We start from the raw sequence: 18,667 nt of genomic DNA, 5'->3' as shown, positions 1-18,667 counted from the left end.
TTTAGGCTGTGCCGGGTCTTAGTTGCGGCATGTGGGGTCTTCGTTGCAGGATGTGGACTTCTTAGTAGCGGCATGCGTGCGGGATCCAGTTTCCCGACCAGGGATCGAACCCGGGCCCCCTGCATTGGGAGCGCAGAGTCTTACCCACTGGACCACCAGGGAAGTCCCAATGTTGCAGTCTTGAGTCTGAATTCTGCAGGGCAGCAGGCTGGAAATTCAGACAGGGATTCCGTATTACTGACTTGAGGCAGAATTCCTTCTTCCTTGGGAAAACTCAGTCTTTTCTTTTAAGGTCTTCAACTGATTGGATGAGGTGCACCCACACAGAACCAGCCACTAACACCCACCCCCTCAGTTTCATTAGGAAACAGCTCCAGGGGTGGGACCACTTCCTCCAGGTGAGGGCTCATGGCTCAGGTTACAGAGCTGAGCTGAGGCAGAGGAAGTGATGTTAGGGACCTGCTCAGAAAACCCCACCTGGATTACAGGCTCCACTCCAGTGTTTTAATATAAGCTGCTCAGGGGTGGGAAACAACTTTTCCTGGCCTAGATTTCTAGCCTGATTGCTCCTTCCCCAAGCACACCCCATGCCCAGAATGTTCTTCCCTCTTCTCCCCCTGCCTGCCCTCCCCAGCCCAGTGAGCTAAGCTCAGTTCACACATCTCCTCTAATTTCCCCAAATGTGAGTCCCTGGAACCCTTGATAGTTATCTGGCTATAGGAAGCTTTTCACACTGACTTCTTGCACCAGACCTGGGCTTCCCTTGAAGTCAGGCTCTTTGGCTCCCTCATCTCTTTGTTCCCAGACCCTAGTTGGGGATGTGGCTTGGCCTCTTGGCATTGCAGAGAGGCAGAGTGTTCCATCTCTCGAGTCAGTAGCAGATCTGGGTGCGAATCCTAGTCCTGCCACTTTCCAGAGCCATGTGACTTTATGAGAGTCACACTCTTTGAGCCTCAACATGCCATCTGGCAAATGTAGGTAATCATGCCCGTCCTAGAGTGTTGCTGTGAGGGTAAAGTGACAAACTGCTTGTCAGGTGCCTAGCACAGTGCCAGGAATAAAGGAGGTGTGCAGGAAACACGGGCTGGATTGCATGGAGTAGAACTGTACTGGACAGTGTATCCTATACGGGAGGGCAAGGTACTGAACCAGATGTCAGGAGACCTGAGCGCTGGCTCAGACTCCTTCCCTGAGACAACCAGGGACTCCATCATCCGTGCCTTCAACAGCCTGGTGTCCAAGGAGCTCCCTGATGTGCCCGAAACACCATGACAAGAACTAGGGGTATTATACAGGGAACCCACAGTTTGTGCCCTCAAAGCCAGATCTGTTTGCAATGCCACAGAGGAGGGGTCCTAACCCCAGCATGCAGGGGTGGTTGGGAAGCTACCAGGAGAGAAAAGGCACTTCCCTGAAAAGAGAGACAGCCCGGTGAGCCTGGGGGGTAATGAGTGCCACTGAGAGTCTTGTCGAATGTTGTGTGAGGTTTTGCCAGGCAGACGAGACAAGAGGCTCAGGCCAAGGAGGGCTGAGAGTATTAACTAGAAGGTGATGGAGTGGTGGGCTTGGTTCTGGAGAGTGTCAGTCTACTCACCTGATAAACAGGAGGAATAAATTCTGCCTTGTTGCCTCTTATCTCTCAGCAGGGTTAAGAATATCAAGAATGAGATGATTAGATAGATAAATAAATAGGTGTGATGGCCAGATTTAAATGTTGGGACTTCCCAGGAATTCCCTGGTGGTCCAGTGGTTAGGACTCGATGCTTTCACTGCCTTGGCCCCAGGTTTGCTGGTCAGGGAGCTAAGATCCCACAAGCCATGCAGCGCAGCCAAAAAAAAAAAAAAAAAAAAAAAAATTTATATGTCAACTTGATGAGGCTACAGTGCCCAGTTGTTTGGTCAAATGCCAGTTGAGATGTTGTGAAGGTATTTTTTTGATATGATTACCTTTTTAAAAAGATATTTATTTATTTGGCTGCACCGGGTCTTAGTTGCAGCTTGCCAGCTCCTTAGTTGCGGCATGTGGGCTCCTTAGTTGTGGCATGTGAACTCTTAGTTGCAGTATGCACGTGGGATCTAGTTCCCTGACCACGGATTGAACCTGGGCCCCCTGCATTGGGAGCACAGAGTCTTATCCACTGTGCCACCCGGGAAGTCCCGATTACTTTTATTTTTATTTAGTTAAAATAAAATAAATATGGCTGCGTTGGGTCTTTGTTGCTGCGCGTGGGCTTTCTCTAGTTGCTGGGAGCGGGAGCTACTCTTCTTTGCTGTACGTGGGCTTCTCCTTGCGGTGGCTCTCCCTCTGTGGAGCAGGGGCTCCAGGTGCGCAGGCCTCAGCAGTTGTGGCACACGGGATCCAGGGTGCAGGCTCAGCAGTTGTGGCGCACAGGCCGAGTTGCTCCGCAGCATGTGGGATCCTTCTGGACCAGGGATCAAACCTGTGTCCCCTGCATTGGCAGGCGGACTCCTAACCACTGCGCCACCAGGGAAGCCCCCGATTACTTTTAAATTTGTAGCCTTTGAGTAAAGCAGATTACTTTGTATGATGTGTGTGGGCCTCATCCAATGAGGTGAATGCCTTCAAACACTGCACTGAGGTTTCTGGAAGAAGAGGGTCACGTGGCCAGAAGTAGGACTGAAATTCAACTCTGGCCATTGCTGTACTTCACCCAGGACACGGTTTGGGAGGTCAAGGTCTGGGAACAACTGCTGTCTGTGAGCAGCGGGGAAGCAGGATGGGGGTCAAGGAGGTGGAAGGATCCACAGGTGTGAGAGGTGGAGAAGGGGGGCTTCTGGGGCCACTGCACAGAGGGGGAAGTGGGCAGGGGCCTGCTCTGATGGGGGCCGCTGGAGAGGAGAGTGCCTGCAGGGGAGCAGTTGAGGCAGGAACACTCACCTTTACTTTCTCTCCAGCCACACCTCCCCCCGCCCCCCACCCTTGGCTGCTCTCTTTTACGTTCTTGGAGAGCTCATCAACTTTTGACGTGATCCTGTCTCCCACTGAATTGCCAACTCCTTGAGAGCACGGACTGCGTTTGTTGGAATCCCCTGTGCCTCAAACAGTGCCTCGCATGGAAGAAGCACTAAAGGAATACGTGATGAACAAATGGACGAGTGCCGCGAGGCAATGCCCCACTTCAGGCTGTCAGCCGCGCCTGCCTGGACCACCTCAAAGGTCTCCCAGCCTCCAGGCTCTTGGCCTCCTTCATCCTCCCCATCAGCAATCTTCCAAAGCACAGATCCAGTCACGTCACCTTGAGCCTTCTGCAGCCCCCCTGTCCAGAGGAGGTCTAACTTCGCCAGGTGGAGACCTGGGAGGTCTCTCACATCTGGCTGAAGCCCACCTTCCCCACCTTACGCCTAGGACACCTGACACTCCAGCCACACCCAGGGTAGCTGGACCAGCCTCCAAGTCTCTGCTCTGGCTGTTTCCCCACCTCGGCCTGCCCTTCCTCCCAGTCACTGCTTGTTCAAACCCCCCTCCACCCCCAGATCCTTCGGTGCCCAGCTCAGACACCACCTTGTCCAGGAAGCCTGTGGCTCTGCTGGCTTCCTCACTCCTGCATCACCGCACACACACGGACCCGCCTGCACACCAGAGCGTTTACTGTCTTTGCGTGGGCCCCTTGGCTAAGGAACTGGACCTCTGTTCCCGTGCTGTGGGAAAGGCCAGTTTGGATTCCTTAAGATGACACATCTGGTGACGAGACCAGGCAGGGTGGCCAGGAGGGCAGAGGTGGGAGCAGGAGACCAGTTGGGCAGCTGCAGACACCCAGACATGAGAAACAGGCCACCACAAGTCAAGGCCGGGTGACTTCTGGGCTGGGAAGCGGTGGCTGCAGAGAGGGTGGACTGCGTGTGGGAAGGGTGGGGATGCTGAGAGTGAGGGAAGAATGCAGGCCTCACCCCTGCGTGCGTGAGAAGGCGAGCCCCTTCCTGAGACACCTGCTCTGGGAGAGGTGGGAACCACTCGGTGGCTGGTTTCCAGCTTCAGGCCCCCAGCCATCCCGGCCACCGCACAGCTGTCCCAGGTGTCACGGGAGGGCAGGGTGAGTGGCAGCACTTGGAGATGCCCAGCTGAGGAGCCGCTTTCAGTTTCTCACAACCGGCCTGGCAGGGCGGCGTGGCCAGACGAGTGGGAGCCTGGGGAAGGTGCAGCCCGGAGGCCAGCTGGGGCCAAGAGCCACAAACCAGTGTCTTCGTTTCTTCACACCGCCTCCGCCCAGCCTTGGGGGTGTCTGCCAGGAAGGCAAGGGGTAGGGGAGGGGACCCCAAGTCAACTTCCCCAGGACAGGCCACTCCCTGGCATCCTTGCGCAGGGAGGGTGGGGCACACTATCTGTGAGTCACGAAGCTTTCCTCTCCCCTCTGCCCAGACAGCACCCTGGGCCCGCGTCTGGGTGTGGGAAGGGGTGGGTGGCTGGCAGATCACCCACTTCAGGCCACCCTGTTTGCTCTCTCCTGCCTTTTGCTCTTGGGGACCCTTCCTTTGGAGGATGAGAACTCACAGCTTCCAGGAAGTCATCCCGAAGCCACTAGCTAGGGATCCAGCAGAGCCTGAGACCAGAGGGGCAGAGAGATCCAAAACAGCATGGAATACCTGACCACCCACCCTACCCAGAGCTTGATCTCCAAGCTAAAGGCTTCTGACACGTAGGCCAGCTTATGGAAAGCAGGGGATTTTCCTAGTTTCAAATCCTGGTTCTGCAATTTACCAGCTCTGTGACTTCGGAGGAGTCACTAGGTTCCTCTTTGTGTCAGTTTCCTTATCTGTAAAATGAGGGTAAGAGTAGGACCTACCTCCCAGAGTTGGATTCAATGAGTTAATGCAACTAGGGCTTGTTCAGTCCGTAGTCAGTGTCAACTAGAGTTATTAACTATGAAGTGAGGGTTATTTGCTATGCAACATTCTTGCAGGGGCTGCAAAGCAGGGGCAAGCATGGAAGTGTTTCTCGGGTGTTGGTCCCCTCTTCCCAATCTGGATCCCAGGCCTGAGAGGGAACATAGACCCTCCTGATGACAAGGATGGGCAGCCTCAGAGGGGAGTGGACATGGAGTATGAGGCAGATGGCTTTCTGCAAGGCTGGCTGAACCCTCTGAGGGGAGCTGGGAGGATAGGTTGGAATTTCCTCCAGGGCTCATGATTGCTGAGGGGACACCAAGCCCAGTCCAGGGCGGAGCACAGGGGTGGAGGAGTGAGCAGGATATGGTCCTTGCCTTCCCAGCCCCCATCCTGTGTGGGAGTTCCAATGTGGACACAACCAGTGGGGGAGGGGAGTGTCTGATGTTCACTGAGCGGCTTGCTCCTGCCATTGAGATAAACGGGAAGGAACCTGGGGATTCCAGGGGGCTGGGGGAGTCAATGAACGAAAGACACATCGAGCTCACCCCTCACACCCAGGCATCTGAGACAGAGTTGTTCTAGGACTCCCGCTCCTGTCTGCCCACCAGAGCAGCATCACAAAGTCCTGTCTGGCCACGCGCTGTACGTGACATTCTGCACATCCTACCCCATTCAGCCCTCACCATCCCCACACTTTACAGCTGAGGAAGCAGTTTCAGAAAGCCAAAGAGTGGGACCAAAAGCAGTGAGTGGCAGAGCTAGGGACTTGGACACGGGACAGGACAGGACGGGACTCCCAGCCCCAGCTCCTGACCGCCCCTGGGCACGGGCCAGGCGGCTGGACCTCGACCAGCAGAGGGCAGCAGGGCCCAAGGAGAGGAGACTTTCCCCAGCACGGGGAGGCTGGCCAGCTGTGGAGAGCGACCTCATCGCTCCTGCCTGGGGACACGCCGCTCCCACCAGCCACCACCCACTGAGCCCCACCCATCCCAACATTTTACTGAAGAAAAGATAAGCTCAGAGTGGCCAAAGTGAGTTGACTATTCGGCCAGTCTGAGCAGACCTAGAATGAAAATTATGTTGTCCCGCATCTGTCATGGTTCTAGGGTCAGAATCTAGGGTTTGAATCCCGATCCTGCGCGCACCACCTCACAGGATCATAGTCCAGTGCGTGGTCCAGAGTGAGACCAAAGGAGACAGCTCGGCAAAGAGTTTTCCACGGGGCCATGTAACCAAGCCTCATCTAACTTCCTCTGTGCTACACCTGGGGAGGCAGCTTGGGACTGAGGGGTCTCGGTCCCTGCCCTCCTCTCCCCTGATCCCACCCCAGAATTTGTAACATAGTTCAGGAGATGATCAAAAAACTTCAGAATGTCAAGGAACCCCAAGGTGGGGGGACTTCCCTGGTGGTGCAGGGATTAAGACTCCACGCTCCCAATGCAGGGGGCCCAGATTCGATCCCCAGTCAGAGAACTAGATTCCACATGCCGCAACTGAAAAAGATCCCGCATGCTGCAACGAAGATCCCGTGCAGCCAAATAAATACATTAAAAAAATTTTGTTTTAAAAACAAGGAACCCCAAGGGAGTGCTGCCAGAAAGTAAGGTGCTATGAGCCAGCACCTGGGGGCACACCCTGCCGCTGTGGCCAGAACCTGGGGGACTGGCAGGAGGAGGAGGGAAGGGAAGAAGGGGGGGCATCTGGAGAACCCTGGGGTCCTTCTTGCTGGAGAACCAGCCCACAAGGAGATCCAGACCCTGTGATGGGGGCGGGAAGGTGCTGGGAAAAGTTAGCGGAGTTGCGGACCCTCTTCTCCCTGTGCTGCCACCAACTGAGCACTGAGTCACGTGACAAAGGGCTGCTGCCACTGCACCAGGAGGTGGCAGCCTTCGGGGCTTCTCTCTGGCCCAGCCCTGCCACTTGAGACACCCTGGGCTCTCCAACTCTTTCCTGCTTCCTGGCATCTCTTCCCAAATGAGCTCTACTGTTTGTTGCAGCTGTTGCATTTATTTGGTTGCCCGTTCATACATTCAATAATTATTTATTGAGCATTTACTATAAAATCCCTGCTTCGCAGCTTAGTACCTGGACCCTCTCTGGTTTCTTGGTCTTCTGTGGAGCCTTGTGGGGAAGCAGCACCCCTTCTTCTATGGAAGCCGAACCGCCCACTGGACGCTCACTCTCTCCTGACTCTGGCAGGGAGGACATCACCAGTGTCAAGTCACCTGCTAGCCCCCTCACTTAGGACTTTGAATCTGGGCAAGAGACAAAAAGGGATGTTTAAATTTGTTCCACTGACACTGGTGATGTTTCTTTTCCTTTAACAAGTATATGGAGCTCACTACATGCCAGACCTATTCAATCCTTATAGCCGCCCTACGACGTAGGCACAGCTAGCAGAAGCCTCATTTTACAGATCAGGAAACTGAGGGGCAGAGAGATTAAGAAATTTGTCCAAGGTCTCAAGCTAGCAAATGACAAGTTTAATTTGAACCCAGGCTGGATGCCTGCATTGTGCAGGCAATGGGTAGGGGTGGTGGGCCCAGAGACAACAGCCAGTGGCTGTAATCCGAGTGGTGGGGACCTGCTCCCTGGCCCTCTTACTGACTCAGAGAGTGATCAGACAGCCTTTCCATAAGGCTCTTTCCTGCTGAAATTAACCACTCCCTTCTGATGTTCCCAGCTTCTGAAAAGCTCTAAGTGGTTGAGATCCCATATTAAGGAAAAATTGGAAAACAACAAAAAAAACCCTAGGATTTGAATAACTCTCAATTTCATAGTCACCCAACTATTTATTTATTTATTTATTTATTTATGGCTGCGTTGGGTCTTCATTGCTGCACTCAGGTTTTCTCTAGTTGCGGCGATGGGGCGCTATTCTTCGTTGTGGTGCGCAGGCTTCACATTGCAGTGGCTTCTCTTGTTGTGGAGCACGGGCTCTAGGTGTGCTGGCTTCAGTGGTTGTGGGACGTGGGCTCAGTAGTTGTGCTCGCAGGCGCTAGAGCGCAGTCTCAGTAGTTGTGGCGCACGGGCTTAGTTGCTCCATGGCATGTGGGATCTTCCCGGACCAGGGCTCGAAACCGTGTCCACTGCATTGACAGGTGGATTCTTAACCACTGCACCACGAGGGAAGTCCCAATAATTGCATATTTTCTTTTCCTCTTTTTTTCTATGAAAAATAATTTTGCATAGCTGTAATCACACTGTCACACAATTTTGAATTCTGTCTTTTTCATTGAATGTTTTAGCCTAAACTATTCCTATATTCCAAACAACTTGAGAATGTCATTCAGTTTTTTTGAATAATTTTAGATTTAAACAAGAATTACAAAAATAGTACATAGAGTCCCCATATACCTTTCACCTGGCTTCCCCTAATGTTAACATTCATTTATCAAAACTAAGAAATTAACTTTAACACTATTAATTAAACTCCACACTTTATTCAGGTTGTACCAGTTTTTTCACTAATGTCCTCTTCCTGTTCCAAGATCCAATCCAGGATACCACGGTGCATTTAAGTGACTGTCATTCTTAGTGGCCACATATTATTTCATCTAGTGAATATTCTAAAGTTTTAAAACTTTATTTATTATGCCTGTTGTAAATTTATTTGCATTGTTTCTAGTTTTTCTGCAACTAAGAAAGCTTACTTGACAACAAATGCTATTTCAATAGTAGCCCTGCGGATCAGCAGTATCTCTTAATCAATCAAGGGCACTGGATTACTCCCCACACACCCATGCACACATCACAGTGCACTAATAAGGAAGCAGGGGTTAGCAGCCCCACCCAAGGTCACAGGGTGCTGGCAGGACACAGGTCTTCCTGCAGGACTGGAGTGACTGTCCTCAAATTGAAACTCTGTTCCATCAAAGTGCTAGTGAGGCTTTTATTCAGAACTGTTCAAGGGCACCCAGGAATCAGTAAACTAGAGGAGAAAGGTTTTTGAGAAGGAAAAACTCGTTCTGGATTCTTCTATGACACTCTTGGTTTCAGATACATTGATTTATTGTCAGATCAAGATCAGTATACAGTGGCTAACTCAGTGAGTGGTGCCTGGGCTTCCTCTTCTATAAGGGGGTAATGATAATACCACTTATCTGTGATGTACCATGCTCACAGGTTGGAAGAGGTCCAACCTGTGTATGGGACGACTTAACATAACTCCCGGCCTAGTGAGCGCCCAGCAGATGAGAGCCCAGTGGGTGTTCTAGGGAGGCCATTCTGTCATTAGTGATGGCCTGCAGCCCAAGGGTCAGCCCGGAGGACAGTTTTGCTGTACAGCTTATAGCAGCTACTGAAGGGTCTTTGAGGGCAAGGGGGTGCTGCCCCTCATCTCCCATCACTCCAGTCATGCAGGACTGTTTAGGGCTCACCTCAAGCACCCCCTTTGATGGGGCCATAATCTACCATCTCCCTAGTGCTCCCAACAACCCTAGCAAGTACCTAAGGGTGCTCTTAACAGAGAAGCAGGAAGTGCAAGGCTTCCTGGGATTCAAACCCCCAGGAAGTCCATGATCTCAAGTAGCAGATCTGCACCACGCAGACCACCTTCCCGCCCCCAGCAGCCTCCCTGAGGCTCTCCGATCCCACTGAGCGCCCCACCCCTCGACTTCTTAGCTCTGATGCCAGGCCCAGTGCTCACTACCCAGCAGAGAGACAGAGGAAGCTCTCGGGGCCGGCAAAGCAGGTGCACCACAGAAGAAAAAGACAGACGGAAGGAAGGAAACAGGGAAGGAAGGGATGGGGGGAGCGAAAAGTTACAATTTTGGAAATAACTGTATTTTTATACCAAAAATTAATCAAAGCACTTTACCTCTGTGAGCTTCCTACCCAAAACCCGTTACCCCTACTTAATCATGAGAAAACCCGCCATTGACAGATATTCCATAAGCTACCTGACAGGTCCTCCTCAAAACTGTCAAGGTCATCAAAAACGAGGAAAGTTTGAGAAACGGTAGCACAGAGGAGCCTAAGAAGATAAGAAAACTGGCAGTTCCCTGGCAGTCCAGTGGTTAAGAGTCGGCACTTTCACTGCTGAGGGCCCAGGTTCAATCCCTGGTCAGGGAACTAAGATCCCACAAACCACATGGTATGGAAAGAAAGGAAGGAAGGAAGGAAGGAAGGGAGGGAGGGAGGGAGGAAGGAAGGGAAGAAAACCAAATGAGTGGTGTCCTGGATGGGACCCTGGGACAGAAAAGGACATTAGGTAAAAACTAAGGAAATCTGCTGATACTAATGTATCAATGTTGCTTCCTTACTTGTAAAAAATGTACCTTATTGTCCAGGCAAACATAAGGTGCTAATGGGGGAAAACTGGGTGCAGGGGTATATGAATTCCTCTGTACTATCTCCTCACTTTTTCTGCGTATCTAAAACTCCTAGGGAGGTTTTTTTGTTTTGGCCGCTCCGAGCGGCTTGCGGGATCTTAGTTCCCCGAGCCGGGATTGAACCCGGGCCCCAGCACTGAAAGCACCAAGTCCTTACAGCTGGACCATCAGGGAATTCCACGTAAATCTAAAACTTCTAAACTAAAAAGGTTATTTAAAAATTAGTCAAAATAGTCACCCGGAGAAATCTTGGGAGTTGGACGGCTGTCCTGTTAACTCTGCCAGGGTGGGCCCCCAGGTTCTTTCCGCTGAGAGCCTCTGAAGACCCTAATTATCAGGGTCTGAGCAACAGCCTCACCAACCTCGATGGCAAAATGGCTGAGGGCAGGTCCCAGAGACTTAGTGACACCCCCTCGGGGGCTCCCTCGGTGCAGACAGTGTTCATTAAATGAATGTGGACTGCCTAAGGCCTGAAGTGCTCTACTTCCAGGCAAGACAGATAAGATGGGTGCAATTCACACCTACTTGTGAAATTCAAGTTCTCACCTGGAGCAGACACCCAAATGAAGCGGCAAGACCTCCTGAAGCTTAAACAAACAGAAGCTGGCGGCTGACGGTAGAGATGTTAACAGCCCCTGATGGGTTTGCTCACACGTTTTCACTCTCACTGTGTCTGTCCTGTCTGCCCTGCCAAGGCCAAGTTCCCTTAGCCCAGGAGTCGGGGAAGTCACTTACCAACAGTCAATTATCCAAACAGTTTCAAATCACATCTAAGTACTTTGTCCTCAAGAGTTTGGAGCCCCAGGGCACGGCCCCGCCCCTGGGCTGATAACCTGCCTGAGTGACCCTGGTCTTGAGGGCCCAGAACACCGGCCCACCACTCCCAGGGTCTCAGAGCTGCTCCCAGGGCCTCTCTCAGCTCACTGACCCCTCTTCCCACCCCACAGCCAGCCTCATCAGCAGAAAGGATTAGGCAGGTATTAAAAGCCTGCCAGGGCAGGGCAGAAGTTGCAGGGCTCCTGTCAGGGAGGCCAGGGCACCTGCTGGGGCACAACGCACAGCTGTCCACTGGCCAGAAGAGGCCCTGGTCCCCTGAACCCACCTGGCCAGAGCCTCCCTATGCCTCTGGCCAAAATTCTATCCAGTCCAGCCTCACAGGGCAGGGGTCTGCGGCCACCTGTGCATGAGGCTGGGCCCTGGAATGGGGGTCATGGTGGAGGTGAGAGAAGAATGTCAGGCTAAGCCAGGCGGGGTGGGGGGAACCCTGGAGAATTTCTGCAGCTGAGCTGAGGGTGGTGCAGGGCAAAGTGAGAACCACAGGTGGGATGGGCCTGCAGACCCACCTAGACAGAGAATGCTCAAGCATGCGTTCAGGTTGACAGCTAGTCAGGCCAGGACAGAGACCCTTCACCTAAGGGCAAAGGCCCAGCTTGTTCCCCCACCCCAGCTCCCTTCCCCCAAAGCTGCTCTGTCCAGTTCCCGCCAAGTGCACACCTGACACCTAGGACATCAAGGTCACCCAGAGCTGTGGACAAGACCCAGGCCAAATCTCCCCTTTGGAGGGACCCTGCCCACACAGCCACGTACCCCAGTTTTTAGAAGAGGCTTCTGCTCCAGTCACAGAAGCTGCCGGAGCCTTGCAGACAAGCCTGCCTTCCTTGCCCCACATCCTTCGTCTCCTCCCTGAGAGGACAGCTTCCGCCCCAGTCCCCCAACTGCAGGGGGAGGCTGCTGGAATCCAAGGCGGACTGGAGGCAGTGTGTCCGTGGGCGTGGAGCAGCCTTCTCACAGCTGGGCCACCCTCTGCTACCTGCCCCTCAGCTGCAGCCCCTGCAAACCAAGGGCCCATCCGTGGCACAATCGCTGAAGAAGTTAAAGGCACCTAGGCCCCTGGCTGGGCTCTCACTCTCTCGCTCTCTCTCTCAGAAGGAAGCAGAACTTCAATTTAACAACCTTGCCTCATGCCTACCCTGGAGAACCTTGAGATGAAAGCAAGCTTGAGCTGGGCGGTCCAGAGTATCTCTAGAAGAGCATCCTGTGAGGCTCAGCTCTTTTTATCCGGTGCATCACCCCAGCACCCAGAGAGCCACAGCATCACCCCAGGCACAGCTAAGCAGCGAAGGCCCAGGGCTCTGTCCCAGGGATTGATGTCCTCAGACTTGTCACAAGCCCATGAGCTCCCAGGCCCCGGCTGGGCCCCAGAGAGCACATTGCTGCCGGCCCGTTGCCCGAAACTCAACGTCCTCATGCCCAACATTGATCAAAGAGGACAGTAGACCTCTGGGTGGTGGGGCATGGGGCATTTTCCAACAGAAAACTGCAGCACACATGTGTTAACTGCAACCTGCTGAACCTTGTGCAGAGAGAGGAGTGGGCAGAGGGGTGTGCAGCTGTGACTGCTGGGCCTGCAGCAGGCAGGAGCCTTTAGCCTGGGCGCTGGGTGGACGGGAGCCGGCAGGCAGGAGGGAGGGGTGTGTGGAGGGGGAGGATGTGGGAGCAGGGCCTGCTCCCACAAAGCAGGATTCGGATCACACTGCCCTCCTACTTCCTAAGTCCTCCTCCACTTCCAGGCTGCTGTCACACCCTGCATGGTAGCTGTCACCTCCCTCTGCCATTTGTTGTGGCCTTTTTGATCTCCTCCACTGGACTGTGGTTCTGTTTGAGAGAAAGGGCAGGCAGGGTCTTCCACGGCCTTTGCAAACCTAGTGGCTGCTGGTGCCCGACAGTGACCCCAGGTTGGGTTTCTCAGCCATGTCGTGTGACATGTCTCATCCCCCAGCCTGCAGCCATGCCCGGCACCCAGGGGAAACTCCTCACCATACCTCTACACTCCGCCCATGCCTGGCCATCCTTCTGCAGCCATCCAAGCAGCCACCTGCCCTCTGAGAACTGCATTTTATGTCACTTGTCATTCAACACACACAGCCATCTGTGTGTTAACAGAGCAGGAACACGCTCAGTTGTATGCTTAAATAATCCTGCTGGGAACACAGGCCTGGGAACCAGGCTACCTGGGTTCAAACCCTAGCCACATGACCTTGGGTAAGACCCTTGTCCTCCCCGTGCTTTTCCCTCAGTCTCTGAAGTGGGGTAATCATTGCACCTCCTCATGGGGAGTTAAAGATCAGTGTGAAGAGCTGGGACAGGGTTGGGCCCTCAATAAAAGTGGATGGTTTAGGGACTTCTCTGGTGGTGCAGTGGTTAAGAATCCGCCTGCCAATGCAGGGGACGCGGGTTCAATCCCTGGTCTGGGAAGATCTCACATGCCGTGGAGCAACTAAGCCCATGTGCCACAACTACTGAGCCTGCACTCTAGAGCCCGCGAGCCACAACTATTGAGCCCGCGTGCCACAACTGCCGAAGCCTGCGCGCCTAGAGCCCGTGTTCCGCAACAAGAGAAGTCACCGCAATAAGAAGCCCACTCACCACAAAAAAAAGCAGCCCCCGCTTGCCGCAACTAGAGAAAGCCCACGCACAGCAACGAAGACCCAATGTGGCCAAAAATAAATAAATTAAAAAAAGAAAAAGTGAATGGTTTAGAGGGTATCTCTGGCAGCTGGTGGCAGTGGGTGGCCCCTGGGAGCAGGGGGTCTGGGGAGATGCTGCCAGGCTCAGGCCTCCCCTCACCCATCTCCTTCCTCTTGCCCAGCAGTCTGCCTCCAGCTAGGCTAGCTCCTCTTGGCGTGGGACCTTGGCACAGAAAGTTTTCTCCCCATATGACCTTCCTTTACCACATCTGCAGATTCGAATTCAAAATCCATCATACCTAGAAAGCCTTAGTGAAGGACTTCGCTCAAGTCTGAGGACACTTTCTTTCAGGAGTTGACAGCTCTCTTCTGGCTCTCTCACTGTCTCTCATAGACAGCTCTCTCACTGTCCCTGTCCTAGTTCTCTCAAAGAACCATAGAACTTTCTCTCCACTGCATTCTGCAGCCCTGAATGTGGTGGCCCACACATGGCCCCTCAGCAGTCCCCATTCTGTGCCTCTGCCCGAGGGCTTCTCAGGCTGCTAACTGCACATGGGCCAGGCAGTGAAAGTGTCAGGGGGCCCAGGGCCTCTGGAGGCAGCCCTCAACCAATGGCAGATGGCAGCTGATAGATAAATGACGCTTTGAGGCCTGTGCTACATGGTCTCCCACAGGCCCCAGCCAGGCTGAGCTCAGTGGCCCTCTGCAGTAGTTTTGATGATGTGCCCTCTGTTGGCCTCCTTCTCTTCCTTGTCTTATTTCCCTGCTCCCCTATCTGTGCTTCCCAGACCACTTCCCAAATAAACTACTTACACTTGAATCTTTGTCTCGGGGTTTGCTTCCGGGTGAACTCAAACTAAGACACACTCACTTGCTTACATGAAGAGCAGGGCCTGCTGTGTTTGTCTTTCTATCCTCAGTACTCAGCACACAGCATCTGGCACTTAGGAGACTAAAGAGATGAACCAAACTGCAGTCCTTCCAAATTTTTCCACATCTGCGTAGGAATCAGATGGCGTTCTCAACCTTTAATTAACAGGATTGAACTCTCGCATCGTCAGAGTTCTTGGTTGCAAACAACAGAAACTGACGCCAGCTAACCAGAGAGGAATTGAAGGAGAGCGTGTATGTGCGTGTGTGGAGGTGGAGGCGGTGGTAGAGACGGCGCCCAGAATTGACTGGGGGCTGGGGGACCAGCTTTGGGTTGGTGGGAGGCCAGGGAGCTCTGTGGTCCCACTGCTAGTGACTTAGTAGGAACAGGCTGCCAGGTAGGAATGATCTCCACTTTCCACCACATCCTAAGGTCTCCTGCTCGGCTGTCAACATCCTGCCAGGGAGGGTCTGCTGGGTCAAACCTATGTCACAAACCAGCCCCAGCTACACCAGGTGAGGGGAGGAGGGGCTGGCCCCTTCAACTTCCACAGAAGGAAGATGCCAGCATTCTCCCTCAAGACCACCGAGGGGGGATCTCTGAGAGAGAGACTGGGATACCCGCAGGAACAACACCTTTGAATAGGGTTGGATGGAGATCACCAGAAAATGCAGTGTTCATTAGCTTTTCTTTATTCCTTCTCTCCCACTCACGGGGCGAAGCTTGGGGCTATGTGAGTTCCGCCACCCTCCTCACTCCATGCCCTCTGCCGAGCACTGGTCTTTCTCTGCCACGTTTTGAGTCCTCTTCCATCTGTCGGTTACCTTCTCACTCTTGTCTCTGACCAGAGTCCTCTTCCATCTGTCGGTTACCTTCTCACTCTCGGCCTCCAGCAATGGATGGCCTGCCGGTCACCTAGTGCTGCTTTTTCCAGCTCTTGCCTGGAGCATATGATACAAATCTCTCTAGAGCCTTCTGTGGCTGTCAGTGACCAACCCATTCCCACCCAGTCTTAACTCGCCACCAGCTCCTTCTCCCCAGGCCCTCTTGCTTCCTCTTCCTCTTTCAACTACACCCACTGGCTGGGTCTTCCTGGCAAAGCGACTCAACATCCCCTGCCTCCCACCATTTCATCCCATTTGAATTACTTCTGATAGTTGATAGTTACTTTTATAAATTCCACCTCTTTCCTGGCAATCCCTCTCGTCGACCTGTGTCCTCAGCCACTACACGGTGGCCTGCTCTCCCACTATCTTCCCAAGCATTTACTGAGTGAGAAAATGGCTATTTTCAAGGCCTGATTCCAGACACAGTGGAGGAAACAAGCACACGTTAAGCCTTCAGGGGCTTCCTCCACTGGAGGGAGAATAAGACATAGTAGAGGTTTTTAACTGCAAGAGGGCATGCAGTGAATGCCAAACTACGGGGCTTCCCTGGTGGCGCAGTGGTTAAGAATCCACCTGCCAATGCAGGGGACACGGGTTCAAGCCCTGGTCCGGGAAGATCCCACATGCCGCGAAGCAGCTAAGCCCATGCGCCACAACTACTGAGCCTGCGCTCTAGAGCCTGCAAGCCACAAATACTGAAGCCCGTGTGCCTAGAGCCCGTGCTCCGCAACAAGAGAAGCCCCTGCTCGCCACAACTAGAGAAAGCCCGCGTGCAGCAACAAAGACCCAACGCAGCCAAAAATAAATAAATAAAATAAATAAATTTATTTTAAAAAATGCCAAACTAGGTGGGTGGGCACTGCGGGAATTCACAGCAGGCAGCAGGGAAGGCCTGGTGCACGGGCTTGGGGGCAGAGGAAGGCACAGGGAGGAGGGAGCATAGCCAAACCCTGTTTGGAGGGGAGGATCGGGTGGGAAACAGCGTCCCTCACAGGAGAGTCCGGGCGGAGCTCTAACAGTGAAGTTGCTGGCCAGGTGGTGCGGGAAGGTCAGGACAGAAACTCCTGTTCATCTGTCAGCTGGGGCCATCATGTCCTTTGGACTCTCAGCTCTCCTTTCTGTGTAGCACACCTGCCTGGGTCCTCACCGACCTCTGGCATGACTAGTGGTCACAGGAAGTGGGCTTCCTGCTATCACTGGCACAGCTTCTCCCATCAAGGAAGTTAAGATCAGTATGACATGGCTTCTGTCAGAGAGAAAGTGGTTGGAATTCAAAGCCTACATCAACTACACTGTCTTCTCCGCCCGAGACTACTATTCCAAGGGTTTTCAAGTGTAAACTCCCTCGACCTCTTGCACCAAATTCTCTCCCTCACGACCTCTCTGCAGGGTCAGAGGAAGGCATGTCTTCTCTCAGCTGGAGCTAATCTCGGGACCAGTCTGCCACCCTGACTGTCGCACACTGAGCACCTCCTACTCTATCCCTTATCCCTTATTTCCAGGTTCCATTTTCAAGCCCTTTATCTCTCCTGACACCTTCTTGTAGGCCACACACAAGCTTGTTTCTTTCCTTCTGCTCTTCGCTTCACAGCTGTGTTCCTTGAAAGAAGGGTGTAGGCACCCCATCTTTTCTTACTTCCCAATCATTGCATTCCAACTCCACCACCCCCAACTCCACCGACACTGCTGGCAAAAGTTGCCAGTGATGTCATAGTGGCTCCCCATCCAGGGGTGGTCTTCCAGTTTCATCTCACCCCTCAACCCCTCCCTCCTGCTTGACACTCTCCTCCACTCTCCTCTAACGCTGCTTTCATTCTCTGTGTCCTACCCCTCTGGTCTTTCCTTCTCAGCTATTTTCACAGGCTCCTCTTCCTCTGTGGGCCACTTCCTACAACCATTCATTCTTCAAGCAGTAATGGAGCGCCAAAAATGGGCCAGGCATGGTCCTCCCCGATGGAGCCCTGTCCCTGGGATTCTGGACTCCTTCTACACTTTCCATGAGACATCTTGTTCCCCCCACCCCCATGGTTTTAAGCTGTCACTGCTGATTCTTGAAGCTCCAAATTGGGTGCAGACTGCTCTCCACTGAAGTCCTTACAGAGCCTCTCAGCCTCAAGTGCGAATGTGAACCCATCTTTTGGCCCTGCCTCCCCTGCTTCTCCTGGATTTTCCACTTCAGAGTTCTTTCTGAAATATAAATTTGACCTTGTCATTCCCCTGCTTCCGCGACCACCATGGGTTACCCCCACCTTGGGAGTACGTTCTCAGCTCACGGCAAGCTTTGTATGCCCGGCCTCGCCACCTTGGCCTCTCTGGTCTGCTGCTTTTTGATCACACCAATGCCCGTCCCACAGAGGGCTTTGGTTAAGTTGTTGCCTCTCCCTGGAATGTTCCTTTTTGTCATACAGTCGCAACTGTATGACAGCTTCAACTGTAAGAGAAGCTTTCCTATTTTCTTTCTCTTTTTCTTTTATAGTCTTTTTTTTTTTTTTTTCCCCAGCCGCACCACGCAGCATGTGGGATCTTAGTTCCCCAACCAGGGATCGAACCCATGTCCCCTGCAGTGGAAGTCTTAACCACTGGACCACCAGGGAAGTCCCGCTTTCCTATTTTCTTTATAGACTTTACGTAATAAATTTGCTGTGGTTCTCCCAACTAACTATAAGCTCAGTTTATTTCACAAACTTGTTTATGAGCATCTACTATGTTCCAGGCGCTGTTCTAACATTGTGAATGTTAAACTCATTCAGATCCTGCCACAGTGACCTATGAGGAGGGATTCTTAACCCTTTTTATAAATGAGGAAACCGAACCCCCGAAGCTGTGCAGCTTGAGCAAGGTGACATGTTCACTGCAACGGTCCCTGCTGGACCACTACACTGTGTTCCCTCTCAGAGCAGGTATCTGTCTTGCCCACGGTATTCCCAGTGCCTACAGCAGTGCCTGCTACCTAGTAGATACTCAATAAATATTTGCTGCCTGGATAACCAAATAACCATCCCCTACAGAGGACAAAGCCCCATCCACTTGCTGAATATGGTGGGAGAAGTCCTCTAGGCTAGGATTCCCTCTGTAGGCTCGGTCCTTGTCAGCTGTGCTGCTGTGTCTAGAGCACACCACGGATGGGAAGCACCCTTCCTCCACCATCTTCTTGGTGAACATCAAAACCTCAGTAACTTCAGGCTTCCCTGGTGGCGCAGTGGTTAAGAATCTGCCTGCCAATGCAGGGGACACGGGTTCGAGCCCTGGTCTGGGAAGATCCCA

The sequence above is a fragment of the Stenella coeruleoalba genome (assembly GCF_951394435.1).
Source record: "Stenella coeruleoalba genome assembly, chromosome: 8".
Lineage (NCBI taxonomy): Eukaryota > Metazoa > Chordata > Mammalia > Artiodactyla > Delphinidae > Stenella > Stenella coeruleoalba.
The sequence above is the reverse complement of the archived record's forward strand: the minus strand, read 5'-3'. Positions refer to the sequence as shown.